The following is a 10,237-nucleotide window of genomic DNA, read 5'->3' as shown; positions in this document are numbered from 1 at the left end:
TCTGGTAATCACTTTAATTCTATTTTTATTTTTTTGGCTCCTTTCTGAGTTTTTTCTGCCTTTCAAAAATGAGTAATTTTATGAGGGTTCTCTGATCTTAATTTTGATTCTGAAAAGTTAGAATTACAGTGTTAGAGACATTAGTGCTAACATACACTCAGCTGTATTTTCTTCTTTTTCTCTCCTTTCCTTTATTTCTTTTCGTTTATCTTTCCTTGTCATTCTTCCTATATTTTGTTCCTTTTCCTTATTTTGTTTTCTTCTATTAGTCTTTTCTTCTTTTTATATGTTTACTAAAATGTTCCACATTTAGTATTTGGGACTTCCCAAATGATGAAGGCATATATAGTATCAAGGATGAAGATGTAAAATTAACTAGTAAAAGTCCCAATTTGCCAGGTGGAGTGGTCCATACTGTCTTGTCAGCGCTGGGGAGGTGAATGAATGAGGCAGGACCAGAAGTCAGGCACAGTGTCGACTAAATCTCAAAAACATGTTCCATTTGCTGTGTTTTCCCAAAACGGTATAAACATACATCTTCTAAAATTTAAAGGTAATCTAAAATACAAGACTTCACAGTTAGGAAATCATAGGTTTAAAACAGAAAATTGGTGGCCATTGAGATGGTTTTGCAGATAAAGTTGCCTGCTTCAAACCCTAAGAACCTGAGTTCATTCTACAGGACTCACATGGTGGAAGGAGAGAACTGACTTCTACAAGTTGCCCTCTTTACCTCCACAATGTGCTCCCACACATGTGCACACAAGGCACATATTCACACGTGCATCTGCACACACATAAAATAAATACAAAGGAATTTTAAAAAATAATAAAAATTTGCTATCTTATAAAAAAATCCTCCAGGTGAAATCAAATGAATGAATAACAATGGTATTTTAAAAACATTATTTAATGTATATTTTTGGTATCTTTGTTCTGCGTTTTATTGTGTTGGAAAACTCTTAACTTGTACAAGTTTTTGCCTTATAGCTAGAATTCCAGTATAATTTGATGAGAATATACAAAACAAAGTGTTCATTAAGAATGTAATATACAATTAAAAACAGAACAAATTACCAAATATTAAATCCTAAAAATGGTGTTTGTAAGAAGTAACTTTAAAAAAGAAAGTAGTGAGAGCTTTCTGAATGCATGTAAGATTTAATACTAAGTCCTAAAGTCCAGAAACTTCTGGGAGCCCTAAGGGTTATAAAGTATATTTGGCATCGATAATTGAGGTTTGATGGCAGGTGGTTTAATTTATTTTTTGCTATAAATATTCACATAATTTCCTATAGAAGCGTGAATGTGTCCCGTGATGATCTAACCTCCACAGGGGGTGTTCTATAGCATAATGTGTATTATACTTTAAATTTTGCACTTATGAAATATAAAATCCCTCTTGCCCCAAGTTTGAGATAAAGGACTGTTTGATTATATTTCTAAAGTGGATCGTTACTCTTAGTTTGAACCTAAATTGAAAAAAGAATACATTCATTCAAGGAAATTGTGATTTGGGTTAATAAGAAAAAAATTATGAGAGCTTATTTTCAGGTTAGAGAGATGGCACATAGGGTAGAGCACTTGCCAGGCAAGCCTGAAGTCCTGAGCTCAGTTACCTAGAACTGACATAAAGCCAGGTATAGTACTACAGGTTGCCCTTTGACCTTCTCATGCACACTGTCATACACACTCCCCCACTGCTGTGTGATAAAACTTTTCTTGGGGAGATGTCTGTCACAGATCTCCTCCTCACTCCAGATAGGGATCCCATGATAGACCGAGTGCAGATACCACCCAAGTCCAACTTGATGAACCAATGAGTTTTATTGGGGTTATTTGCAGGTAGGAGTATGGGTGAGGGGCTGCTAACAGGAGAAGAAATGACATGAAGACAGCTGCATCACCAAAGCCCACCCCAGCATGGGTGGCAGCTCACAAAAACTGGGAAGCCTGGAAGTATACTGTATAGCCTGCAGGTAGCTCCTTTCCAAGGCAGTTCAGCTGGTTTCTGCTTCTCCCAGCAGCTGGTCTGGGCTCAGAGTCGTCTTTGTAGCTTGCTTTCTTTGGTCAGTTTCGGGGACTTCCTTGAAGCTGATTTGAGTTGTTTCCCCATACAAAGAGCTTCCTTGCAGGATAGAATGTTTCAATCTTGGAGGAAACTGTTACATAACACCAACATGCACAGGGCATATACATACCGTGTCATCATCCACAACACAACTCCTGCACCCAAGGTTCCAAGAACACCATAGAAAATGAGGGTGGGGTGGGGAAGAAAGATTGCAAGAGCTGGAGGATCAGGAAGTCTTCTGTGAGAGTGTCTCTTTTAGAAATGGCTGTATAAGTAAGACCTGATTTGAACATAACAGTACGATGGTAATGGGAAAATTCAGGGAGTCCCATTCCTAGACAACCAACTACAGGAAATTAGTGACTCCTCCGAAAGGGAGAAATAACTTCTGGTGATGAGCCTCCTCATTGGCTGTCTAGTAAAGAGCAGTCAGCCCTGAGATCATATACACACAAACAGCAAAAATGGACTCACTATGTTTATTTATATACTTGTGCATCTCTCTCTCTCTCTCTTTCTCTGGAATAATAATAATCAAAAAAAAGAGCCCATCAATATGAAAGGGAGTGGGAGAATATGGAAGGGGTTGGAAGGAGGAAAAGGAAAACAGTAGTGATGTACTTATATTTTCATTCAAAAATATAAAAATAGTAAGTAAAGAAATGACTTATTTCTCTGACACACTGAGTGAAACTGTCTCAAAGTGATAGCATAGTGTAATATCTAGTAAGCATTGCTGGAATTGAGCTGAAAATATGTGCCTACCGTTCATATCTTAGTGAATCAACTTTAATGAAAGAAAAGACAATGCAAAGCATCCTGGGAGGCTTTGATGCCTGGCTTACTGAGAAAATTTTCTTACATATCTGTTTACTTTTGTCCAAAGGTAATGACTGTTATTGAAACCATTTCCTTTTTTATTTAAAGAGTTTCCACTAAACATGCCTTTGGAAACTCCCTGAAAAGTACAGGCTGCTCTGATCATCCTGGCTTATTTTTTCAGCCACTGGCTAAAGCAATATGAACCTTTACAGGATTAATCGAGGGTGTCTTCATAAGATGCAATGATGAAAACCTTTGACGGCTGCTCATCGGGGTAAGCCAGGGGAGTTTGATCTCTGTGTTATCTGTCCAGCTTAATACTCCTCTACAGATGCATATCAATACTCAATCCATAGCTCACTTTACGTAACCGAAGAGTCTCTGGAAATAAGAGTTTTCATGATCCTAAAAGCCACTGTCCTTAACTTTTGGCCACTCTGGGCAAAACACATAGTTACATTTACAAATGTCATTTAGTGTGGGAATACAGCTTTTCAAAGTAACATTTTTTTTTTACTTAAAAGTACACTGTTGCTCTTCATTAAAGATGTATGTACTATGTTCAAAAATCTGTCTTACATATTTTAATACATTATTGAATTAATATTCATCAATGATTTTAAATATTGTAAATACTTTGAAAACTCTCCAAGCAAATATTAACAAGAATATTAACTTTGCCCAAAGCTCTTGGTTAGCATGAAAAGTGAGAGTATGTGAAACACATAGTAAAGACTTAAGCATATATATTGGTATATATAATAAGTATATATATGCAAGCATAATGGTACATAATTATATATAGCTATGTATATATTTACATTGTATATTTACATATTCATGGTATTTAAGAAATTCATTGAAATAAATTAACTATTTTTATTACTATTTCATTTTCAGTTAACATATTAATGATACATATTAATGTGGTTGAATATACTATTTGAACACATGAATGCAATATTTATTGATCAAATCCAGCATCCTTTTCTCCACATACTACTTCCCCACCTCTGCTAGCCACTCATCTATATTCAGGTCAAGTTTTGTAACTTCCACATTTGAAAGACAACATAGGTTCTTCTTTTTCTGTGTCTGTTTTATTTCACTCCATATAATATTCTCTAATTCTATCCATATGTTTCTTTTATGGTGAGCTCATTCTTCTCTAAGGCCAAATAATATCGATGCTGTGATATATATCTCTACATATTGATTACATTTCTTGATCCTCTTATTTATTTATTTATTTATTTATTTATTTATTTATTTATTTATTTTTTAGTAAATTTATTTATTTGACATCCTGGCCTCAGTTTTCCCTTCCTCCTTTCCTCCCAACCCCTCCCCCAACCTCCTCTCTGGACACCCCCACCCATCCACTGCTCCGTTTCTTTTTCCTTCCTTCCTTTTTTTTCGAGACAGGGTTTATCTGTGTAGCTTTGCGCCTTTCCTGGAACTCACTCTGTAGTCCAGGCTGGCCTTGAACTCACAGAGATCTGCCTGCCTCTGCCCTCCTAGTGCTGGAATTAAAGGCGTGCGCCACCACCACCTAGCCTGCCCCTCCATTTCTATTCAGAAAAGGGTAGGCCTCCCATGGATATCAACAAAACATGGCATATCAAGACAAAGAACCTCCCATGTATTAAGGCTGGGCAGGGCAACCTAGTATCAGAAGGAGGGTCCCCAAAGCCAGTAAAAGAGTAAGAGACAGCCCCTGCTCCCACAAGAGGACCAAACTACACAGCTGTCACACATATGCAGGGTGGCTAGGTCAGTCCCATGCAGGCTCCCTGGTTGTTGGCTAAGTCTCTGTGAGCCCCTATGAGCCCAGCTTAGTTGATTCTGTGAGTCTTCTTGTGGTGCCCTTGACCCCTCTGGCTCCTACAATCCTTCCCTCTTCTGAAGTGTTCCCCAAACTCCACCTAATGTTTGGCTGTGGGTCTGCATCTGTTTCATCAGTTGCTGGATGAAGCCTCTCTGATGACAACTGAGCCAGACACCAATCTGGTCACAGGAGAGGCCAGTCCAGGCTGCCTATCTGCTACTGCTAGGAGTCTTAGCCAGGGTCATCCCCTAGATTCCTGGGAGCTTCCCTTGCACCAGGTTTTTACCTGACCCCTAAATGCCCCCCTCTTTCCGGTAGTCCTTTTCAGTACTCTCTCCCTCTGCCCTCCACCCCAACCTGATCACTCATGTTCCCATCCCCAGCTGTCTTCAGTCCACTCAGGAAATCTCTTCTATTTCCTCTTCCCAAGGAGATCTGGACATCCCTCCACGAGCCCCCCCCCCCCCCCCCCCGCCCTTGTTACCTAGTCTCTCTGGAGCCACTTATTTTTTAAATAATACATTTTACTACATTTTGATTTCTTTTATGTGTACTTACACACCTGTGTTTGTGTGTGTGTGTGTGTGTGTGTGTGTGTGTGTGTGTGTGTGTGTGTGTGCACTGGCATGGGTGTGGATGTCAGAGGACAACTTGTAGGAACTAGTTCTCTCCTTCCAGTATGTTCCACCCAGGGATCAAGCTCAGGTCTTTAGACATGGAAGCAGATGCCTTTTCCTGCTGAATCATCTCACCAGTCCCCATCCATCTCTTTACTCACTTTACTTTTATTTCTAGAATGCCTTTTGAGATGTGTGGTGTGGTCAAGCCTAGGCAATTGTAGACACACAAAAGGAAAAAGGAACCCAGCAAGCTAGCGAGCAAGGCCTTTTCAGTGACTCTCACAGGGTACCCAAGGGTTCCTTTTAATGACCAGTAAGATTCACGTTATCTCCCTTCTCCCCACTGCTCCTGGCAGTGTGTCCAGGTCTAGCTTTCCCCAGTCATGGCTGTTTAACTGCAGACAGGCTGGCCTCCTGATTCGCTCCCCACGTGTGCTCCTCTCTCCTTGCCTTAAGGCACCACTTCATATACCCACATCTCCCTTCTGCGTCTTATCTCTTTCGTGGAAAGAGCTGCCCTTAGCCTTAGCCAAGGACACCCGGGTTTGGTAGGTAAAGGGTCTGAGTCTGAGTGTCATGGTGTATTAGGACCATCAGGTTGTAAGTAGAAAATGAAACAGAATTCTTTGTACTTCAATAGCAGGAATTTATTTCAAAAGTTGGAAATATTTTTTTTCTTCAAGTTATTTTTAGTGTTTGGATCTAAGGGAGAAAAGCTTCAGAGAATCAATATGGTGCCTTTCCCACCACAGACTCTTTCCCTCAATAAAGTGATGTGCTGCTGGGTGCTTGTTACTTTGGAGACACAGTAAAGTCTCATTCTTTTAACTGTGGCTACAGTTTCCTTTTTCTGAGATAAACAGGCATGTTAGGTCTTTTCTAGCAGCTGGGAGATTATGCCATGATGCAAAAAGGGGGGAAAAAGCATGTTTTCAGGCTGGGATTTCTGATCTGTGGTCACTGTGGCAGGAAGCTTTGGGTGGTCCCTATCCTGTTCTAAGCTCAGCTGACTTTTTAGGTCAGTACCCATTCTTTTTATATGGGCATCCTTAGAAGGTAAACTGTGAAGCCATTTTTGTCCTGTTTGATCAGAAAGATGGTAAAGTGGGCCATAAAGGCCACTTGGGAGCAAGACAGAAGAGCAAGCCACCAACCTGCTGTTTATCTCAATTTAGAAGTGCGGACTCACACTGTGTGAAAGGTGGGTCAGTCAGCGTGGGAGGTCTGGATACCTAAGGTATCAGAAGTTGTTCTCTCTGCAGTTAGGGTGGGCTCTATAGAATGTGTATTTCTGTCTCTTTTGAACTTGTATTACCTATATAACTTTGCATGTAAGTACTCTTCCAACTTCAAACTGGCCCTAAGTTCAGATAAGAGCAGCATATAGTGCTTGACATCAAGAAAGATGCAATTTGAGAAATTCTTTCAACAATTTCTATATTATGTTTTTGCAAAAGGAACTTTAAAAACTCTTAGCGGGAGTTTGGTTTTGAAAGGAAGTCATCAAGTCGAGTCCAGGCAGAGGCTGAACTTCCCCTTAAGCCCTGAGAACAAGCAGAGCCACAAGAATGGGTTTCCTTTCAGCAGGGTGAAATGTTACTGGTCCTTTTCAAGTACAAAGGACTAGCAACAGGATGAAGTCTCAAAGCCTGATGCTCAGTGGATGGAGAGGTGAGGTGTTTGCACCAGGCCTCACAGCTTGCCAGAGAGTTAATGGCATCCTGGTTCAGGAGGTTTCGGTACTTAAGAGTTTGTGTTTTTGAGTCACTGAAATAGTGCCTCTCAATGGTCTCACAAAGTTCAGGCTGCGAGCTCTTTTGCATTTTAATCTACATTCCTCAGTAATCCACAGCTTAAGGAATGCCAGTTTATACATTGCAACATTAAGAGGTTTGTACCTGATGGTTGGAAAAAATGGCTCAGTACTTAAAAGCAATTGTTGCTTTTACAGAGGACCAGAGTTTGGTTTCCAGCACCTATGAGGGTGGCTCACAAATGCATGTAATGCCTTCTCTAGGGGATCTGTTGGTCTTCGTGGGCACCCTAGCACAATTTCATACAGTCACACAAGCACACGTACATTTAAATAAAAATAAATTGTTTACAAAAGAAGTGTGTGCCCTTGTGGCCACATGATGTCATGCACTCAGCAAATGCTTACTGAGCAAGTAATGGCTGACATGATGACATTTCAGACCGCCTGAAGTTAGCAACAGATAACTAAGGTGTTTTTAAAGTTTTGAATGAAAATACAGAATCATATACTAGTGAAATATTTTGGAACATTTGGATTCCCCATACTTTTGATATTATTTATTTGAATGGTCAATGGAGCAAGTCATTTTTTCCATGTTTTCTATGCGGACATGTCCAGGTTTATTTTTTTTTCCAACCTGAAAACCGAGAGAAAGATAGCCAGTGACTTTATAGTATTACACAGCCACAGAAGGGGCCAGAGGGAAGGTTTCTGAATGTTCTAGAATCCATCTTCAGTGTTTTGTATGCTGTGTTTTCCCTCAACTAAAGGTGGCCTTCAGAACAGATGTCACCTCTGACATAAAAACAAAAACTAAAACAAAAACCAACAACAAAACACCTGGTGGTAGAATTTGTTCTATGCTTTCAGTGAATGACTTCTGCTAATTTATAACTGGGTCAGGCTATGAGGTTAGATATGTTTACGACAGGTAATGAGCTGTTAAACTTCATTCCACTTGAAAAATCCATGTACTCTTTGCAGGAGGGAAATATGAACTGGATCTTTAATATATCTTACATAACCATCCTTCAGAGATTGCTTGTAATGTAAAGGTAGCAGACTGTTCTGGAGTGGTTAATCACCAAACTGTATTATGTTCCCAAATACACAGTTACAATAACATCTTGAGTTTGTTTAGCGTTAGCTCCAAATGTCAAGTGCTCTCGTTGAAAAGAAACCTCAAAACCTGTACACTCTAAAAGTTCTGGAACTCTTAGGAGAGAAGTCAAATGTTCCATACTTGCTGATCAGAACCTGCAATTTATCTTGGCTGCTAAGAATCCTTGGGGATATCATACATTAAAAAATGTATTCCAATGCAATGCAGTCTCTCGAGCAATGTGAGCAACCACGACTGAGACTCAAATCCTGAAAATAGGACATTCTCTTGTCATTGCCTTCTGAGAAAAAAAAAAAAAGCTACTCGTTGGAGGGAAAAAAATAACACTGCAATTATCCATCACCAGACAGCTTCCTGAATCTAGCTCACCTCAGCTATTTTTTTCCTCCCTACTCTGAGAGCAAAATGAATACTGCAAGCAACCAGGGTACTAATGGTCTTTTTTCCCCCACATTGCACCCCCCCCCTCCCCAAACCCAAAGCAAGGGACCGGAGAGACTTCAGGAGCCTCTTCATGCTATCACTTCACAGGGTGGAAGGTGACAGCTTCGCCAGGGACTAATGCAGTCCGACATAATTGAATGTGGCCTGGAGCAAAGCAGCTGCCGGCAGCCACTCTTGATTGCAGCTGTCGTCAGGTAGAGCCTTCTGCAGGAAAACACATTCCAGCGGAAGGCCATCCCACCACTCAGCTCCGTGGTGATAGCTTATTCATCCTTACACTCTGACCACAGTTTTGTAGTTAGTAATTGTGGTATCATACTGCTGGCTGAGTGCAGGTGCTGGATCTTTGAATTATCAATAATCTTTCTAGTTTTCTCTCCCTCTCTGTTTGCTTCTCTCATTCTCTTTCCTCTCAAGTTTTCACCCCAGAATTCTATTTCTTCACTAGAATTTGATCTGCGTCAAAAGTACTATGCCATTCATTTTTTTTTAAGAAATAGGAAATTTCATGGGTTCAACATTTCTCTACAGAGCAGGTAATTCCAAGTGTCCCGAGACTGTATACTAAATATCTAAAAAATTATAAACTGAATTAAGCTTTATAATGAGAAATAAAAATGTCTGACAATGTATTCAGTGGCTATTTATAAAAGGTCAGTGAATAGACATGAATGTTTCCATGTCTATATTTTCTTCTCATGTTAGGCATGCTATTTTAGGAGACTCAGGTTAAGTTTTATGTAAATGATTTTAGCTTAAGACTAAATAATTTATTAGCAAATAAAATAACATGCAATACTACAAGCATAGGTGCATTCAATATTTGTATATTTTCATTTAAAAAGTTGTGTCTATTCTGCAAAACAAGTGAATTGGAAATGAAAAATGATCACCTTATTTGGATTTTCTGAATTAATTTATTTTTACTTTTGATCAAATAATTTAGTATTTTGAGTCACATAACTATACCTGGTATTTTTATCCATTAATTTTTGAGGTAATTGAAATACTTCATATAATCTTACTTTAGTTTCTCTATTGATCTTGCTGAATTCCAAGATCTGATTGTGATGCAAGCATTGTTCTACGTTTGATAAATCAAGAGTGTGAATGTGGGTAAGAGTGACCCAAGCAGACCTTTACAATTTTTTCTCCATTGAGAAATGAGTGACTAATTTAAATAACAAACCTATGTCCTTCTTGGAAAGTTCAATCATTTCCTCGCTATGCTTTTCTTACCGAACTGTCTAGGATTTCCAACAAATCTTGAGTACATTTATGTCTGTAGTGCCAACCCATTATATGCTAATCCCATAAAAATGGTTAATTATTTCAAGCACTTAGGAAATTATCTGACTAAGAAGAAAAAAAAAGGACATGATATTGGGAGTGCTGGGGTGGGGGTAGGAAGACATAACTGTGGAAGGATATGACATGCTGATTTTATAAATATTCAGGAAACTTTCAAAGAATGAAAATATAAAAAATATTGCAAACATGTAGCTAAAGTCATGTGTATGTGACTAGTTTTAGCTCCAACCATACCACCATTTCATCACCACTGGATTAA

Source organism: Peromyscus maniculatus, chromosome 21 (assembly GCF_049852395.1).
Source record: "Peromyscus maniculatus bairdii isolate BWxNUB_F1_BW_parent chromosome 21, HU_Pman_BW_mat_3.1, whole genome shotgun sequence".
In the NCBI taxonomy this organism is placed as follows: domain Eukaryota; kingdom Metazoa; phylum Chordata; class Mammalia; order Rodentia; family Cricetidae; genus Peromyscus; species Peromyscus maniculatus.
This window is presented reverse-complemented; position numbering follows the sequence as displayed.